The sequence below is a fragment of the Geotrypetes seraphini genome, chromosome 9, assembly GCF_902459505.1.
Source record: "Geotrypetes seraphini chromosome 9, aGeoSer1.1, whole genome shotgun sequence".
NCBI lineage: Eukaryota > Metazoa > Chordata > Amphibia > Gymnophiona > Dermophiidae > Geotrypetes > Geotrypetes seraphini.
This window is the reverse complement of record NC_047092.1, coordinates 37776483-37797357: the sequence shown is the minus strand read 5'-3', so window position 1 is coordinate 37797357 and position 20875 is coordinate 37776483.

Below are 20875 nucleotides of genomic sequence, written 5' to 3'. Positions count from 1 at the left end.
AAACAGCCAGACGTCTATCTTTTATTTTTGAAAATGACCTATGTGTACATTTTGGGACGTTTTGGGATGTCTATCTTTTTTGGCCATTTTCAAAAATAAAAACGACCACATCGAAAACACCCAAAAGCAAGTTTTGCAGATGTACCCAACCAACGTGTCTGATTGCAGCAGGGGAATCCCAATCAGCTGAGCCGGTTTCGGGGAGTCCTGCTGGCTCAGCTGATAGGTAGCCTGGGGGGGGGGCTGCTCTTTGGGTGGTGGGAAGGGGTCATGACCACTGGGGGAGTAATAGGGGGGTTATGCCTTAAAGGCTCCAGTGATCATCTTGTCAGTTTAGTCACCTTTGGGGCATTTAAATCCCGATGTGTAAGTTTCACTTAGGATGTCCTTGGAAAGCTTCGATTATTGCTTCAGGATGTCCAGGTTTAAGCTCGCCCGAAGCCTACCCATAACACACCTCCCAACATGCCCCTTTGAGATCTGGACGCAAAGCAGCCTAGAAGTGCTGCTGATGTCCAGAAAGTTTGTTTTGATTATCGGCACAGGGACATCCCTGCTATTAGGACGTCCAAGTGCCGACTTAGACAGGTTTTGGGACATTTTAAAGTTTTGATTATGTCCCTCTTAGGCGTCTACCCATAACTATCTGCACCTACCTGCAAAGTAGGTGTGGTTAGGTGATGGAGATTGGGCATGGTATGACTTAGGCATCATTAGGCATCTGTGTTAACTGCAGATAAAGGTTCCGTAACAAATGAGTGCAGGACAAAAGCACTCCGACAAATGCACGCTGACAATTGCGCACAAGACATATGCGCACCGTTGGTCCCGCCACTTTAAAGCCTTATCATTAGCACTGTGAAGGGGGCATGGGGGGAACCCCCAGTACATGTACAAGTCCTCACGCTCCCATTGGGGGATGGTTGGGTACACTGAAAAATTCCGTTTTCCTTTCAGTTTTCGGTGGTCGGCAGTTTTTCAGTATGGTGGGGGGTTCCCCACACACACACCCCAACGGGAGCGTGAGGACTTGTACATGTGTGTGGGGTTCACACACACACACACCCTCACAGCGGTAACGGTAAGGCTTTAAAGCGGCAAGACTGGCAGCGCACATACGTCTTGCACGCAATTGGTGCCAAAGTCCAGCGGGCTTTTGACGGGTCACTCCAATAAATTAGGCCTAATATACTGGTGCCTACTTCTAGGACACCTAGGGGTCCTTTTATCAAGCTGCGCTAGCAGGGTTAGGGCATCGGACATTTCATCACGCATTAACCCCCGCGGCCGGCTAAAAAACTAACGCCTGCTCAATGCAGGCATTAGTGGCTAGTGCGGCAGACGGTTTAACGCACAGTATTACGTGCGTTAAACCCCTACCGCAACTTGATAAAAGGACCCCCTAGTGGTGCCTAAGCCTGTTTAAGCCCTACTAAGTGTGATTCTGTAAGAGGCACCTAGCGGTTGATTGACAACCGTGCCATGTATAGAATCAGGCCCATGCTTAATAGACTACTATAAACTACACATGTCACTTGGCACATCTAGACTTTTGTTAATTAATTAATTATTGAGCCTCAGCCTCACCACTCCACTGCCTCAATATATTTCATCGCGGTGAGCTTTACGTTGTCTTATCATCAAAAAACGTTCAATCTCTCAATTCATTTATATAATCTTCCCCTATAATCTTTGCTATGAGAAATTTTGGGAAGGTGGCTGACACCGGCGCTAACGGGAGGACCCTTGAAAAAGCTGAAGGCAAAACATGTTGGGTCTACTCCTTCCATAATGAGCTTGAATTCGACCAGAAAGATTTTTGAGAAAATTATTTTCAGATAAGTCTATGCTTTAAATGAAATCGTTATTAAGATTATAACTATTTATTTATTTAAGGAATATAAAAGAATACATAACATAAAGCACAAAGCACTTTAAAAACACAAAAAATAGTAGATAAATAAGCCTTAAGGGGAAGATTATATAAATGAATTGAGAGATTGAAAGTTTTTGGAGCCGGTGATGATAAGACCACGTAAAGCTCACCGCGATGAAATATATTGAGGCGGTGGAATGGTGGGGCTGAGGCTCAATAATTAATTAATTAACAAAAGTCTAAATAGAAGGGGTTTTATTTAGGAGGTAATCTAGAGCAGTGATTCCCAACCCTGTCCTGGAGGAACACCAGGCCAATCGGGTTTTCAGGCTAGCCCTAATGAATATGCATGAGAGAGATTTGCATATGATGGAAGTGATAGGCATGCAAATTTGCTTCATGCATATTCATTAGGGCTAGCCTGAAAACCCAATTGGCCTGGTGTTCCTTCAGGACAGGGTTGGGAACCACTGATCTAGATTACCTCCTAAATAAAACCCCTTATATTTACCCCTTCTATAAACCCCTTTGGCACATCTAGGCACACAGCTTATGCCTACAATTAATGTAATATTCGAGGGTGCACCTGTACCAACCGAATGCTAGTATTCTATAATGGAATCTTATCCATTATAAGACGAGCTGTGGTGTTGTCAGGTTGACTACCCCAGTAAGACAAAGCACAGCTACACCAGAAAAATACACAGTACAAGACCCGGGAATCAATAAACAAAGGGAAACTCCAATACAGAAGGAAACTGAACCTGTCTTTGGCATTTGTTCTGATTTCTCATTGAGCCGTAAGGCAGGGGAAGAGCGAAGTAGCGAAAACGATGAAGCATGACTAACCTGATGCAAGGAATAGTTTCTAATTTTGACACTTTCCATCAAACAGAGCAGAAAGGCAGCACACCAGCTCTGACCAGCACAGGGGAACATCTGTTATAAACCATCAAATAAAATTGCGTACTTGTCAGAGGCATGCCTACATTTCTCCCTGGATATTAAAGATCCTGTGACAGATTTTAAAAGCGTAGGAACGCTGAAGCTCACACAGGGTGGTCAGCTGGCTCCATTTTTCAGAGCTGGTTCCTACATGGCTGTCCAACTTTTCTTATGAGGATAAGTACTTCAGGTTCTTCTACAGAGTGGGCTTAGCCCATCCTGACAAAACTGGGTCACTTGGTCATCTGTATACGAAGGTCATGGCGACAGTTCAGCATGAGAAGTAGAGTACATTTTGCCTTGGAGAAGTTCGAAAAAGTCTCAGAAGCTTAGAAAAGTTCTGACCTCTTCCCCTTGCATGAGTCCTTAATTTGAAAAGTATCATGAACAATAAAAATGTTCTGCTTTTGTTTCCATGTTAGTAAATAGGCTTGGGAGAGGATCTGCCTATACAGATATCTTTGAACTGGTTTGAGCAGCTCTGCAGGGATTCCATCAGTGCCAGGTACCTTGTTGTTTGGCAGCTGCCTCTGCACCCAATCCACTTCACTTTCCAATAGGTTTGATTCTGCTTCCTCTTGACCCCCAAGCTCTTCAGGATAGTCAGTGCTGGTCAACCATGCAATCACAGTCATGGTGCAGGGTGGTGTGGCCTCTAATTTTGTATTGCTGTACTTCACTAAAATCCTTATTAAGTATCAAACATCACCATGGAACACCACAAGATCAACCACTGTGCTAAAGATGGAGTGAAAAGGACTGGAGACTAAGGTGCTACAGATGCCATTCCTTCTTTATCTAGATCAGGAGTGCCCAACCTCAGCCTTCGCCAGGTCGGGCTTTCAGGATTTCCCAAATCAATATGCATGAGATTTATTTGCATACAATGGAAGCAGTGCATACAAACAGATCTCATGCAAATTTATTGGGTAAATCCTGAAAACCTGACTGGATTGCGGCCCTCGAGGACTGACATTGGACAACCCTGATCTAGACTCTCCTTGTCTGATCCACTTTCAATCTCCCTCACGCAAAGGAAAGGGACCTGGGTTCCCTTCCATTCCCCCTGAATTTGAACCTCTGACAGAATGGAAAGGGTGCTTCTAGATTAGAGAATGACACGGTGGTTGTTACCTGCGGCTAGCCGTGGGTAACCTGCCAAAACGGTGACCAAAAAAAAAGATCACCGCGAGTTCGGGGACAAGGCCATTCACCACCCCGTGGAGCGGTGAATGGTAGCACGGGGTGGTGAACAAGTAGTGAACGCGCGGTGAACGAGGGTTCGATCCGGCAGCCAACTCTCTCCCGCCGGCCGTCCATACATCTCCCTCTCTCCTTTTCCCTTACCTTTTCTTCTTGAAACTGGCAATTTCTATAAGGCTATGAGCTGTATTACAGCTGCAGTCTTGAAGTCGCGCTGCGTTGCCTGCTGGAAATAGTCTCCTTTGACGCAACTTCCTGTTTCCGGTTGCATCGGAGGAGACTTTTCTAGCAGGCAACCCGATGTGACTTCAAGGCTCCGGCTGTAATACAGCTCATAGCCTTATGGAAATCGCCAGTTTCAACAAGAAAAGGTAAGGGAAAAGGAGGGAGGGAGGGAAATGCACGGCTGGCCGGAGGGAGGGAGCTGCTGGACCGCGTGAAGGGTGCTGGGGATGGGGGGTTGGAGAGGAGAAGATGCTGAAGACGGGGACGGTGACGGGGCAGAGAAGGGGACGACAGAGACAGGGATGGGGCGGTAAAAGGACCAGCGGGGACGGGGCGGTGCAGAGGATGGTGGTCCGGGGACGGGACAGTGACGGGGACAGAATTTTTCCCCGTGTCATTCTCTAGATCACAAAGCACTGCAGAGCCTCACTTAGAAGTTGACACAGTTCCATGTAACTAGAAAAGCAAATACAGTTGCTGACATTAACAAATGTAATAAATATTCAGCTAAAGTTTTAAATAAATGAGAGAAAACAATAAATATTAAAATGCTCTAAGAATAGACTCTCACATAGAACACTCTATCATTTGCATTTCTCACATTTATAAGACTTGTAAAAATATCCAGCAACGTGTGGGATAGACAGAGTTGCTAAATACATGAAAACTTTCAACATCTCTCTCTAAGTAAGGATATTTCTCAGAACTGGAATAATAGCTCACTGGTTAGGCATGTATTTCCATTGCCTCAGGTACAAAATTAGATTATATAAACCACCTAGAGACAGGAAAATACTATACTGTATCTTCCCTTGAACTATTACTGAAAAACTGCGAGCCAAATCCCTCTACCTCCATAAAAACTCATAGGCCATCATAGGATTTCACTTGTGTTCGTGTGCAAAAATTATGAATGTGATATAAATGAGTCAAAAATAACAATAGTAGCATTTATGAGAAGAGCCTCCCAGAAATGTCAGCCAAAGTTTTGGGGAACGTATAATAATAGTCAAAAAGCGTTGAAGTTAACTTAGTAAAGAGGCGCGTCCTCAATTCCACCAGGAAAGCCGACGTTTAAAGCTGCAATGAGAGTCTCCTTTGGTATATGAAATCCTATGATGGTGTGCGGCCTAAATAGTGAGAAACAGTCTCACGTCGGTCTACTTTGGGCCTAGTAAAGCATTGGCGCTTTTCTTCCCTTTTGGGTTGTTGCTCCTATAGCTTATCACACCACCCTGAGGATTCACATTACATTCAAAAAATTGTATAATATTATCTAGTATTAATTTGTGTATGCATTCAGTGAGGACAGCCCTCTGGAAAATCAAAGTTAGAGGCCATTTTCTAGAATCATGCCTAGCAGTACCTAACTCAACAGGTGCCAGTAGACATCATAATCTTAGGTGCCGGTATATTAAGCCAGGTTTTCCTGGCCTAAAATGCTGGCGCCTAAGTCAATCCACGACCAAACTCTGCCCCAAATCTGCCCCTAATGAGGTCTACTTGACGGTAGGTATATACACGTACATCCATGCTGTAGACGCCTAACAGCTAATTAAATTTTTAATGGCACTTTTTTTTTTTAATTCTTTATTGATTTTTAATCAAAAACAGTGTCATACAAATGAAAGATCAGTAGGTATTACACACATTACACTAATATCTGTACAGGTAACATAAATATCATTCAATAATTTCATTTTCTTGCATATAATAATAGCACAATATAACCTAATATATAATACAAATGAAAAATAAAGTTACCCAAATATCACTATCAATATTTACTCCCCTCCCTCCAAACCCCCACCCCCTCTCCCTGGATGTATAAAGATAAATAAACCAAAGGAAAGATATGATGAAAATACACTATTATGTCTTTACAAATTTAGTCAATGGCCTCCAAACTTTATTAAATACCTCACTAAATTCCTTACACTCTGCGTTAATTCGTTCATATCTGTACGTAGTGCACACATTCACCCACCAAAAAGTATAATTTATTCTATCATGGTTCTTCCAATTACTTGTAATCAATTGAATGACTATTCCTGTTAGGATCATAAATAGACGACTCTTATATTTATCTAGAGTGGGTTTCACATGTAAAATCGTTCCACAAATTATAGCTTCATATGATAATGGAACATTTGAATCTAACACTAGATTTATTTGTCCCCAGATTGACTTCCAAAATATAACGGACAAAAATATAACAGATGATCCGTCGCTATACCAATATGACAATGCCAGCATCTATTAGGCTTATTAAACTTATAAACTTATTAGACTAAATAAAATAGATAGTTCTAAGTCTAACAGTTGCTGGCATTATTTTTAATGGCACTTTAAAGTTTAGCGCCAATTTAAAAAATTGTTCGGTGCTTAGATTGGTAGGTGCCCCAACTAATACCTAACTGTAGGTATATTTTATAGAATTAGGGTAAGTATGACTGCTTCCTATTAAGAGCGCCTGCGTTATGGACATCTGTGCCCATTCTCCGCCCCTGACACGCCCCCCACCCCCAATTTTTTTTTTTTAAATTACTGTGCAGGTAGTGTATGCAGATGGCAAAACTAATCCAGAATGCTTCAGCTCATCTCGCATTAGGCCATGTTGGCTGCGCTAGGCATGTATTAGTGCTAACATAGCTTAGTAAGAGGGCCCTTAAATGACTTGGCCGTGGTTAGAAAGTAAACCTGCTGCCCTGGTTTAGAGAATGACACGGTGACAAAATTCATCACCGTTCCCGTCCCCGCGGATAACCGTGGTAAACCATCTTCATGTCATTCTTTAAGGAGAGAGGGAAGAATCAGAGTATAATTGGGCACAACCACTGACCCACAAGCTTTGCTTTGAAGAATGCTGGTGTAGAAGGACTGAGGTTGAAAGAGACACTACAGAATGACAGTCTCTGGTATCCAGAGCAGATATTGTGATGTCATAATGCCTCATTCCACCAGTGCCTAAGAGCCAATCACATCAGTGATGTCACAATGGCTTCATTATTCTTGGCTCACATAAGAATCAGAGTATGAATGGCCACAACCACTGACCCGCAAGCTTTGCTTTGAAGAATGCTGGTGTAGAAGGACCGAGGTTGAAATAGACACTAGAAAATGACATGGGATTATTTCCCGCGGTTATCCGCGGGGACGGGAACGGTGATGAATTTTGTCACCGTGTCATTCTCTACCCTGGTTCTCAGCTCACTGCTCCAGCCACTAGGATATTCTTCCGCTCTGCTTTCTATGCAAATTTTATTCCGCTCCTTCCAAATCTTAGTTGAATGTTTGTTGGTACTGTTTGTTTGCTTTTCTATCTAATCTGCATGGTATTTAGATGCCGTTTTAGTGCCATTATTCCAAATAATTGCCAGGTGTTAAACAGCGCGTACATTTGGTTAAGAAATGCAATTAGCTAGGCTGGCCCAGTCTGAAAGGCATCATGAAAAAAAGATCACACTCAAGGTCATGCTGCAGAAAGCATCTGAACACAAAGGCTGCCCTGTAGCCTTTTCAAGCATAGATTGAACTAAAGAGCTACAAAGCAGAGTAGATAAAAAAAAACAAAACCAGGTTCAGTTTTAGCCTTCCATTGTCCTGAATGATAAGCATTCTTCAAAGCTTTTTAGTCCCACCTGGGAGAAGAGAAGTGTGGGCTGAACAGATACTGGTTGGGGAGGGGGGAAGACTGCACAGGACAGGAGGTCTAGATCAATGCAGGGCGGCCTTCCCTCTGAATCAAGGCTCAGGGGGAATAGAGATGCATAAGGGTCAAAACCCTCCAACTTCTACATTCCTTTCCTTACTCCCGGGACCATATCACCTTCCTAAAATGTGGTGCACCGGAAGCTTCTTCCATCTATACAAAATCTCTCTAGGAAAGATAAGCATCACAGGCTTTCCATCCTGAACACAGGACCAAGGGCTAGCACATCACTATTCAAGGTACAACAGCATTCCAGAACTTTCACCCGCAAATGGGATTACAAACATAATCATTAGCACAGATTCCCCGAGAAGCTTTCAAAGTATTACAATTAGATTTCCCATCCTAGCAGCACCTAAATCAATATGATATGATTATTCGCGCGGATTACACGCTGCTGTACAAAACCTCCACACGCAGAAATCTGGATAATTTAATCAAGTAGTAATGGATTCCGGGAACATTTGTGCCGCCTATAAACTCGCAATGATTGTATCTTTGTAATAACTTTGTCATTATTCACCTGAAGCTGAAAGGCTTGGCAGGTGCTGAAGTGGACATGCGTGATTACAGCGGAGCAGTTCTCATCTCCAACTGTAGCCTCTCCTGCCACATTCGCTTAGGCCAGGGGTGGGGCAAGATATCCACAATGAATACACATGAGATCTAGTTCCATCCAATTATGGTGGAAATGTCGAAAGCCCGGCTGGGTTGTGGACCTCAAGGACCACGGTTGCCCACCGCTGAAGTAACACCAGGAAAGCTTCTTACCTAGCGGTTTTCCTTTGCGATTCCTTGCACTCTGCCTTCTTCCGCCCTTCTTTTTTTTTTTGCAAAAGGTAAGCACCGCAAACATGGCCTTCCCAGTGCAGATATTCTAAAAATTAAAGGAGCCCTTTTATTAAAACACATTGGGAATTGGGCTTAGCACGTTTGAACACAGGACTTCCTCGCATACTAAACTAATGTCTAATATGGCAGTATTAAAGCATTTTTTCAGTTATTTTTTTATTTCAGGGCATGGACTAATGTTCGCATTTGCCCACGTTATCTGAAAAAAGATAATACAAGTGCACTTAACGTCTCCTATTTGGAAGGTGCTACGTGTCCTGCGTTGACTCCTCATTAACCAGTTTGCACATCCTAATGGGAACACACTAGCAGCCGGGGGTGTCCAACTCCTGGAGGGCCGTAATCCAGTCGGGTTTTCAGGATTTCCCAAGTGAATTTACATGAGATCTATTTGCCTGCACTGCTTCCATTGTATGCATATTGATCTTATGCATATTCATTGGGGAAATCCTGAAAACCTGACCTGGCAAGGGCCGAAGTTGGGCACCCCTGCCTGCTGGTTAAAGTTTCCATGCTCATTATCTGCTCATGATACACTCCCTCAAAAAAGAATTTTTTTTTAAACCCTAACACGTGAGGACTGACCATCCAGGCAACTGAGCAGTGCCCAAAGGCCCAGAGCAGTTAGGGGGCCTGCACTTCCAGCCAGCTGTCTACTGCTGAGATCACGGCCTACTCTTAGCTCATCCCAACTTCCTATTTCAGATGCAGCAGAGAGCAGATTGCGAGTTTGGCGGCTGAAAGCTGAAGTGAACCGCTGCCGCTGCCTCCGGCTACAGAGGAACATGTATAAGGGGGGAAGGGAGGGCCAGGAGCTTTATTGGTCTGGAGTAGGCCAAGAATCCTTATTGGCCTGGGGAGGGGGGAAAGATGCTTGTCAGTCTGCCTCTGGGTCTTAATGCCCTTTAATAATAGGGTTCTAAAATTGGTGCAAATCTGGGGCAAGTACCAGCCTCCACTTTGCACTCCAATCACTCCTTACCTGATCCCTCTTCCATGCGCACACTCCCTTCCCCTCCCCTGCCCTTGTCTCTGCCCCTCCCCGCTCCTTTCCTGATCCCCCTGCTATGCACATGCTCCCTTCCCCTCCCCTCCCTTTGTCTCCATCCCCTCCCCGCTCCTTCCCTGCTCCCCCTGCCACTCGCATGCCCACTTTCCCTTACCCCTACCTCTAGCTGCTCACCGCCACAAGTAACAACTTCAACGTGCTTCTCGTACCCTGGCTGCTCTCCTTCTGACATCACTTCCTATGTGCGGCACTTGGAAGTGACATCAGCGGGAGAGCTGGCATGCTTGCAAGGAGCACGTTGAAATTGTTTCTGCTCATGGCGGTACACTAGAGGTATGGGGGAAGAGAAGGGGGCGCATGTGTGGTGGGGAGGAGTGGGGAGAGGCGAAGGGGGCAGAAAGGTGGAGGGGTGCCAGCACCCCTACTAACTTGGCGCCCAGGGTGGACTTACACCACTGGCTGCTGGAAACAGCACCACCCAAAAACATTCAAGCGGCATACTTCTACTGTCAAGAGGAACCAGAGGTGTCTTTTACATTTAACCCTTTAATTGGCAGATGGTAAAATGGCTGCTTTACATAACTTGATGTTGAACGAGAACAACAGCGCCAAGTAAGAGGCATTTGGAGATGCAGATCTCTCATAAGACCCAAAGGAATCGAGAAGAGAAAGCAATATTGGATCTTTCAGTGGCAAACTGTGTCTCCGTTGGGTCTCAATAAAGAAGTTGAACGGTGAGCATTCCTGCATCATTCTTGACAGTTTTTTCAGTCAATCATTTCCTTGCATGAATTTCTGATGTCACTTCCGGGTGGGGGATGTATGTTAAATCCAGTGTGCTTTTCCTCCTTCCATTTCAACCACTTTGAAGATGTTTGTAGCTGAGTGCGGCAAGTAGTTCCATGATTATTTTGTTTGAGCTTTGCTGTTTTATTTGTGTTTTCAATTCATGCTTGCAAGAGTCTTTCAACTCATCTGATAAATCCAAATGTCTTTATTCATCCAAAATAACTCTTTCATCCAAAGTAACTCATTGACTCGACATGATCATCTGATAAATCCAAAGCTGTGATGGTTTGTAGCGTCACAAGATTCGGAGCAACGGTTTGATCGTTGTGTTTTAGAGCATATTTATCCAATTGATACCCAAAGACTCCTAAGACTCCTGATGCAGGCCGGGTGGCCGAAACATGATCATGTCGAGTCAATGAGTTACTTTGGATGAAAGAGTTATTTTGGATGAATAAAGGATTTATCAGATGAGTTGAAAGACACTTTTTGTGCACCATCCTGATTGGACATTTCCACTTTTGCTTTTGCTTGTTTGATTTTTGTGGATTTGTTTCCCCTGTTTTTAGTGTGTGTGTTCAATTCATGCTTAGCAGATTGTAAATGTTTATTTTTTGTTTAGATTTCACACCTGAGCGCTGTAGTACGGGTTCTTTGAAAAAGCCCAGGCGAAACGTGTTAGAACCCAGAATGTGTTTCTGAGCCCTACCCAGCTTTTTACAGATAAGTTTTCACGTTTTGAATTTTCACATTGATTTCTTTGAATATGAATTTGTACACCATGTCTCATATGCAATGATTAGAGGTGATTACTTCAGACACTCCATCATGTGGACTTGTTCCGCAGTCTGACAACTAATTATCTGAGCACTTAAAGAGATATGCATATGAGTTGCAGTTTTGAATCACCTTTGCTTTAAAACAAGTAGTGTCACTTCTGTTTTTTGATCTCTCATGAGAGCCATAGAAGACACATGTTGCTTTTGAGCAACAATGCCAAATAAAAGGTTAAGGGGAAAAATTAGCTAATGGAGCTCTTGGGGGGACTCGGGCATTGGGAGTAAAGGCAGAGATTCACTGCTGGCCATAAAAGAGAAAAGGCATTAAGTGAGAATAGCACAGCACTTATTTCGGGATGTAGAAAAGCTGCCTGGAAGCAGGGCTGTTCCAAAAATCTCTCCCTGTCCATTTTCCTTGTAGTGGCCACCGCCATTGCTCCCTCTGAGTTGAGCGGGAATCCTCCAACAGCATTGCTACCAGCGATAGGTAGCGCTTTAATAGGGTGTTTTCAAGCACTAGAGAGACAGGCAGATTCCCCAGAGAACTGCAAAGCTTGCCTGCCCCTCACTATTGAAAATGGAATAGTGAAACAGCACCCCCCGCTGGCAGGATTGTAGGTAGAGAACTCCCACTAAGCACTGTACACAGGGCAGAGGTACAAGGGGGATGTCACATTGGACTTGACTTCTGCTTGGGACAGTCCTATCTGCAGGCAAAGTTGCTCAAAGTGCTTGGTCAAAGAACTTAAGTAAAAGTAAAAACACATGTAAAGTAAAAGTATTTGAAGAATACTTTTTTTAAAAAAAAACTTACTTTAGGAAAAGTAAAAAAAAACTTATTGCCTAACATAATACTTCTGGAGTGAAAAATAAAAGTATATTAATTACAACGAATACAACTCTTGTTCATGTTTTTAACCCTACAATTTTATTGCTCTACAATTCAATCCACTTTGCTTTTAGTAAAACTAAATTTTGAAAATGACTGTTACTTATGCAAGTGTGTTTGTGAGTCATTATTAAACCAGCACATCTAAAAATGTGTCCAATAACTGCACTGGCAGAAAGTGCATGGCTCAGTCTGAGTCAAACGTTTCTTCAAATCAGGCCAGGCTGCAATATTATTGATGTCTTTTGACTGGGCCTACAGATATTGATCAAGGGAATTTCTGTCTAAAACACTTGACTTCCATATTGCGAAAAACACTTGATCATTATCACTGCCATTATCATCTGCATTAGATGTAGTGTCATCTAATTTGACGTTCTTGGGCCAGACAAGCAGACTTTCTCTCTAAAGACTACTACAACTACTAATCACTTATATAGCTCTGAAAAGCGTACACAGCGCTGAACATTTTGACATTTATAGGTGGTCCCTGCTCGGAAGAGCATACAATCTAACTTGCACGGACAGGCACGACAAAGAGGGTTGGAGATGCAGAACCCAAGGTGAGAAGAGTTAGGAGTCGAAAGGACTCTCAAAGAGGTGGGCTTTTAACTGGGTCTTGAACGCTGCCAGAGACGGAGCCTGCCATAGGGACTATGAGGGAAATTCTATAAAAGGCACCTAAAGATAGATGCCAAATAGACACCTAAATTAGTATATTGGGTTCAATTATGAGCTTTTTTTTTTTTTTTTTTTGCAAATATCTTTATTGGTTTTGTTTTTTTTAGAAATAAACAAACAAGGAACATTAGTCACATTAGACATTCTACTAAAAAATGTTGATTTGGGTAATCAGACATGCTGTAATGTTGGTAATACAATACTATTACTTAGAAACGAACAGGAGAAACTGCCTTCACAACAGTGAACAGCAAACAAAACAACAAACGTGACCAATTGGTGTTCAGTCTCTTTTATTGTGATGGACTCGTCACAATCGTGTTTCGGCCCACAAGGGCCTGCCTCAGGAGTCTTCTTGTAATCAAATCATACTCGAGCTGCAGTCAGCAACATATGTTAGCTCACCAAGGAGAGGTTCTCTATAGAATGTGTTGAAAATTTTGTGGATTTTGTACGATTTGATTACAAGACTCCTGAGGCAGGCCCTTGTGGGCCGAAACACGATCGTGTCGAGTCCATCACAATAAAAGAGACTGAACACCAATTGGTCACGTTTGTTGTTTTGTTTGCAATACAATACTATGAACACATTGTAATAAAATCAGTATTCAAGTACTGGCACAAAAATTATTTAAAGGTACCCGGGTTTTACAAAAGCGTGAATAAGAATTAAATTTGATAGCTAAACTTTCCTCGTATTTTCTAACTGGGCACAAATGGTTCCACTTTAATAAGCTCTAATAAATTCATAATTGAAAACAATAAAAATTAATTGGGTGATAACATAACATAACTTTATTTTTCTATGCCTCCTTAATCAGAAGAATTCTAGGCGGTTTCCACAAAAGAGAAAACAAAACCGGACATTCAGTGAAATACAAAATAGTAAAAAATGAATACAACCTATTATGATAAAAAAAAGACGTTTAAAAATATAAAATTAATGGAATAAAATGAATTATGTTAAAAATGAAAGCACAGATTAAGAGATAAATTTGTCAAATAATATTGTCTTAATTTCTTTTCTAAAAGCGCCATAGGACAGCATGGCTCCACTGATATAATTACCCAACCAGGACTGTTGTTTGCTTGCTTGAAAAGAAAGCATCCTGTCTAAATAAGACCTGAGCTTGCAGCCTAAAATCTTCGGGTAAGCAAATAGGTTGCAATTCCTGGTTATCCTCACAGGGTTATATAGCACGAAATGAGATAGCAGGTAGGTAGGTACCAATCCCCAGACTGACTTAAAACAGAGGCATGAGAATTTAAACATTACTCGTGCCTCCACTGGTAACCAGTGCAATGATCGGTAATAAGGACTGATATGATCGCTTTCCTTCAGTCCGAATATCAGGCGAACAGCCATATTCTGCACTATTCATAAGTTTCTCACAACTTTCTTTGGTGCCCCCAAGTAAATAATATTACAGTAGTCCAATATGGATAATACCAATGCCCGCATCAACAGTCTAAAGGCTAAGAGATCAAAATAATGTTTGATGGTCTTTAACTTCCATAAAGTGAAAAAGCATTTTTTTCACCACTAAATTTGTGTGCTCTACCAAAGTTAAATGGGAGTCTAAGGTGACTCCCAGTATTTTTATAGATTTTTAAATTGGACAGTCATGACCATTCAGGTGAAGCAATGTCTTAGTTATTTTGTCATTTGGACTTGCTAAAAAAATTTTGTCTTTTCCGTATTCAATTTTAGGCATGATTCTACATAAGATAGGCGCCTAACGGTGTCTAACTTCAAAGTAGGCCTGTTTAGGAGCAGAAAAGAATTTAGGCGTGATTCTCTAAAGCAGGGTTCTTCAACCGCCGGTCCGCAGACCGGTGCCAGTCCGCAGGGCCGGTACGTGCATTGGGCCCGAGACAATGTTATCTTCGAGCTGGCTCCCTCTTCTTCCCTGCTGCGGTGCACAAAGCCACGGGCAGCGGCTCCTATGGGCGTTCTGCAACGTCAGAGGGAAGGCTTCCAGATGAGGCGCGGGATAAGCGAGGAGCCGCTGCCTGCGGCTTTGTGCGCTGCAGCAGGGAAGAAGAGAGAGCCGGCCCGAAGATAACACCAGGGGCGGCATAAAACGGCCAGGCGGGAGCAGGCCAGAAGGTAAGTCACAGCATGGAGGGAGGGAGACCACAAATTTCCCTAACACACAAATGCTTAAAGTAGGTGCTTGTACAAGGCTGTGCCTATTTCTTTGTGATACTTGTATATAATACAGAGAGGCATATTCTAATGTGACCTCCTAAATTTGTGTCAAACTGGATTTAGAAGCTTAAAAGTTATCGTTATAAACTAAGACCTGACATCCATTTGCCTAGATTTATGAATTTAGTGATTGAATTGTCTCAATTTTGAGAATTTACATTTGCTGTCTGTATTTTGCACTGTTCAGGAAGAAATGCTTTTGTTTCTATTTCTCTGGGGTTGTACTGCATGTAGAGTCTTGCATCTTAGGGTTTGTTTGTATATATTGGTTCATAGACAACGGTGCAAAAGACAAAAGCGCACGCCGACAATTGAGCGCAGCGTGCGCCGCCACGCCGCTCTAAATTACAGTTTTTAGGGGCTCCGACGGGGGGTTTTGTTGGGGAACCCCCCCCAGTTTACTTAATAGACATCACGCCGGCGTTATGGGGGGTTTGGAGGGTTGTAACCCTCCACATTTTACTGTAAACTGAACTTTTACCCTAAAAACTGGGAAAAAGTTAAGTTTTCAGTAAAATGTGGGGGGTTACAACCCCCCACAACGCGGCGCGATGTCTATTAAGTAAAGTGGGGGGGTTCCCCCCCATGCCCCCCCCAAGCCCCCCTTCGGAGCGCTAAAAACAGTAATTTAGAGTGGCACGGTGGCGCACGCTGTGCTCAATTGTCTGGGCGCGCCTTTGTCCGGCGCGCTTTTGACCTGACACCGTATATATTAGTACTTTAGTTTGTATTGCACTTGTATTTGCATAGGGGTTATCTGTGTTCTGGTAGGAATGAATGTTGAGAATCATACAGTGTACTTTGTGTAGTTTAATTTTGTGCTTTGTGTAATTTAATTTTTATGGTTAACCATTATGTGTTGTTAATAAGATTATATGAAATTGAATGGAAAAAAGTGTTACAATTAGTACTATTGTGGGGGCAGGGCCTGGGGCAGAGATTGGGCGGAGATGGGCAAGGTCTGGTCCACGACTTAGCCCATTGTTCTTCAACCGCTGGTCCACAAAATAATTATTTTATTTCGCCAGTCCATAGGTGTAAAAAGGTTGAAGAACACTGCTCTAAAGTACTTAGGTGACTATAATGTAGGCTTTTAAAACCCTGAACTATATTCTAGGCACGATTCTGTAATGGGTGCCTAAGGGCCTGTTTTACAAAGCCGCACAGAACAGCCCTGAAGCCCTTTAAATCTCTATGAGCTTCGGGGCCGTTACCACGCAGCTTTGTAAGACAGGGCCTAAGTGTCACCAATGTGAAATAGGTGCCTATCTTTAGATGCTTATCTTTTTAGGCACCCAGTTACAAAATCTGCCCCTATCAGTCCAGTAAACGGGAATCAGTCCAGGGGCGGGAAACTGCGAGGTGACACCAGGAAATTCTTTTTCACTGAAAGAGTGGTTGATCGCTGGAACAGTCTTCCACTACAGGTGATTGAGGCCAGCAGCGTGCCTGATTTTAAGGCCAAATGGGATAGACACGTGGGATCTATTCACAGAGAAAGGTAGGGGAGGGTCATTAGGGTGGGCAGACTAGATGGGCCGTGGCCCTTATCTGCCGTCTATTTCTATGTTTTCTATGTTAAACAATCACCCCAATGTAAACTTTTCCTTGGAATGACCAGCAGTCTGTTGTGGTACTGCCATATCTGTTCACCAAGAATTGCCACCAGCTTCAGTGTCATCTCTATTTCTAAGTGACCCAATTCATCACTTTTCTGTTTGGCTGGAGACCCAATTCATCAAAATACACAGGCAACTCTACTGTTCTTATAGGCTACGGATATAATGGCGATCACGGAGACGCAAAATTTAAGGTAAAATGATCCATTGTATGCATGATGAGGTTTGCAATGGCAAAATCTTGCTCCATAAGAACATAAGAATTGCCGCTGCTGGGTCAGACCAGAGGTCCATCGTGCCCAGCAGTCCGCTCACGCGGCAGCCCTTAGATCAAAGACCAGTGCCCTAACTGAGACTAGCCTTACCTGCATATGTTCTGGTTCAGCAGGAACTTGTCTAACTTTGTCTTGAATCCCTGGAGGGTGTTTTCCCCTATGACAGGTTTTGCTGTTTGCTCTGGTTTATGAGGAATTGTCATTTACATTTTGCTTCTGCTCTTACTATTAATAATAATAATAACTTTATTCTTATATACCGCCAGACCATGATAGTTCAAGGCGGTTTACAGCAAGAGAAACTGAACAATCTGCGACAGATATAAATCATAAGACGTACATGATAAACAAATAAGCTAAAACAGTAAAAACTTAGGTTATACATCTATCAAATAACTGCGTCTTTACTAATTTTCTAAAAGAATAATAGCATGAAACACCTGGAATAATTTTACCAAGCCAATCATTCATTTTGCCTGCCTGAAAGGCAAGAGTTCTATCAAGAAATCTCTTAAAATGACGGGCTTTTCGGTCTCCTTTTACAAAGCCGCCTTAGCAGTTTTAGCGCGCGTGACTTTTCATTACGCGCTAACCGCCACGCTAGCCAAAAAACGACCGCCTGCTCAAGAGGAAGCGGTAGCAGCTAGCACGGCCGGTGGTTTAGCGCACGCTATTACGCGCGTTAAACCGCTAACCCGCCTTCGCAAAAGGAGCCCTTACTGTTGGATATGCAAATAAATGAACTCTGCATGTGGACTTATTGGAACCATCCAAGAGAAAATGGGAATCCAAATAGACTGGAGACGTACCAAATATTGATTTAAAACAAATACAAGCAAATTTGAACAGGACTCTTGCTTCCATCGGCAACCGGTGTAGTGTTTGGTAATAGGGACTGATGTGCTCCCATTTTTTCAAACCAAAAATCAATTGCACTTCTGAATTTTGTATCACTCGTAATCTTTTAAAAGTTTTCTTATAAGTACCTAAGTCAATTATGTTACAGTAACCACTTAATATAGATGACTGGACTAACAAGCGAAACGACACTGCATCAAAATATTCCTTAATGGTTCAGAGTTTCCATAACATCGAAAAACATTTTCTGACCAGCAAGTCTGTATGTTGCTCCAATGTAAGGTGCCGATCTAATATCACTCCCAAAATTTGTAAGGAATAATCAATAGGATGATCATGACCATTCAGATGTATCAGCGTATCTTTAATTTTGTCATTGGGACTAGCAAAGAAAAATTTGGTTTTTTCAGAGTTAAGTTTTAATTTAAAGTCAATCATCAGATGTAACTAGGTCAAAGTAGTGAAATTATGACTTCAGTAAAAGCAGTGGCATAGCAAGGGGGCAGGGGAGGGTCCGCCACCAGCACCCGTTATCCTCTCCGCCCCTTGCTCCTTCCCTGCCCCCCACCACCAAGCAAGCATGCCGCTTCCCTTCTTCCAAACTTCTATAACATTCATGGCATGAGCATCAACTCTGACCTGCCGCTCGCGCCAACATCAGCTCTTCCTCTAATGTCACTTCCTGGACCCACACCTAGGACATTGCTGCTCATGCTGGAAACGTTAAAAGGTACCGGGGAAGGGAAGAAGGGAGCATGGCAGGAGAGGGCGGGGAAGGAGAAGATGGGGGTGGGGAAGGAGAATAGGGCAGGGACGAGCGCCTCCCACCCTCGCTGTGTCACTGAGCAAAAGCAAAAGTAACAAAATGTTTTCCTGGACTTCTTTACAAGTAAAAGTAACAAAACTGTGCTTAAATACTTGTAGACATTGTGCCTACTTGTTCGCTTTCCCATCCTAGAAGGGCTGTATCTACAAGAGATTCCTCGATAGAACATTATCATTCCAAGCAAGCAAATGGAATAAATGTTTAACCAACTTGATCTCAAACGCTCTTTCTTACCAAACTTTTAGAAGGTCAATCAAATAGGAAGTCAATCAAAACTTTTAGGAAGTCAATCAAAACTTATCTCTTTGACAAATTTCTCTGACTCCATTTCTACCATGATGTACTTCTAAAATACTTCCAGGAAAACTTGATTAATCTTACCATGTTAATGTAATTTTGGAAAGTTTTTTATAATGTCGCTGTCTGTATACAGTCTCTTCCTCTGTAAACCGCTCTGAACTGTTTGTGGTATTGCGGTATATAAAAATAAAGTTATTATTATTATTAGTCGTTACATGTACTGAGTTACCGCCTGGAGGAATATGGAAAGAAGGTTGGTATTCTCTCGTTAAGAAAAGGCATCAACCCTACCTGAGTGGAGGCACTGCATGAAACAACCTTCCACATCAACTACATACCATGATTGGTGGAGCAGCTCTAATCTAATCCCAATTTTTTAAAAAGTGTTATGGATTTTCCCCTGAATATTGTCATCCTGAGAATAGCACAAGGAGCCAAATAAAATTGTGTCCTGGTACCGTCTTCACAGATTTATAAAATTCAGGGGAAAATATATCTATAGCTCGACAAAGGCTCTGTATTTTAATGCTGTATCATTACTTCACTAGTTAGATTAAAAGACCCAGTGGTTCATAATTTCTGCTGTGTAATAAATGCCTCTACTATATCTTACTGTACTGGTTATCTTTCAAGTACATATATTGCCTCATTAACATGAGACTATATCTATTAGTTTACTGGCTAAAGTCTATGATATTAATACTGCAGGAGTAGGCCTCAAAAACAAGGCTGGATTTTAGGACATGTAGAATGAATATTCATAACTGAATTGCAAACCCTTCCTTGGATATCCAGAAAGCCAGCCCTAGCATTGGTTCTCGAAGACCTATGGCAACATAAATCAATCAACAAATACATTTCCCTAGAAGAGCACCCATCTGGCCATTGAATTTCGTAGGCCATTACTTTGTGATGGGGCGCTCACTGTTTCATTATTCAAACCTGCTTTGTTTGTACTTGCTAAAGACCCAGGAAAATAGACAACCAATCTAAATATTTGGGCTGAAAAAGTCTTACAGCTGTTGCAAGACTCGGAAGTAAGCAAGCCTCCTACTTTTCTCCACAGAAAAATGACTTTATGTTTTAGCAAGTTGCAAAGGTTGAGGCTAGATTGTTTTACTCTACATATTTACTATAGTTTTAGGCAGTGCTTTTGAGGTGTCCAGCCTATGGAATCATAGGCTTGGTGGTGGCTTTGAAGGGTTGCCGCTGCCTGCAGTGTTGTGAGATAGAGAGGAGGGAGAGTAAGGCCCCTTCTCCCCCTCGAGGACAAGAGGTTACTCTTACTGGCTCCCTCAAAGGATGTCATCAGTGCTTAAACTGACATTGTCTGCTTCACCCTATCCCATACACTAGTGTATCGCAAACTGTGTACCTCCTGAGATTTCAGGTGTGCCGCGAGACGCTGGCGAGGAGGAGAGGCACCAGCACTGGCTGACTGCCCACAGGACGTGCAATCAGCTGATGTTAATGCCTCTCCTCTCCATGCATCTTCCCTGCCAGCACCCCATTGGCGTCTCAGGGCCCACCTGGAGGGCCTTCGCGCATTTGCAGACGTTGACGTGGTAATATCACACATGTGTATGACATCATCATGTCAACGTCCGCGCACTTCTGGATGCCTCGAGCCATGGCCACTAATTATACAGTAGTGTGCTGCAGCTCAACAAAATTTGCGGAACACTGCCATACACACTCCTTCCCACTCCCCCACCCCAGCACAATTAACTTTATTTTTCACTTCTGCATTCTCTGTAATATACTTGGGGGGATTTTTTGTTCTCTGATGGTACACTAACCATTTGGAATGTCAATCTTCCTGCTT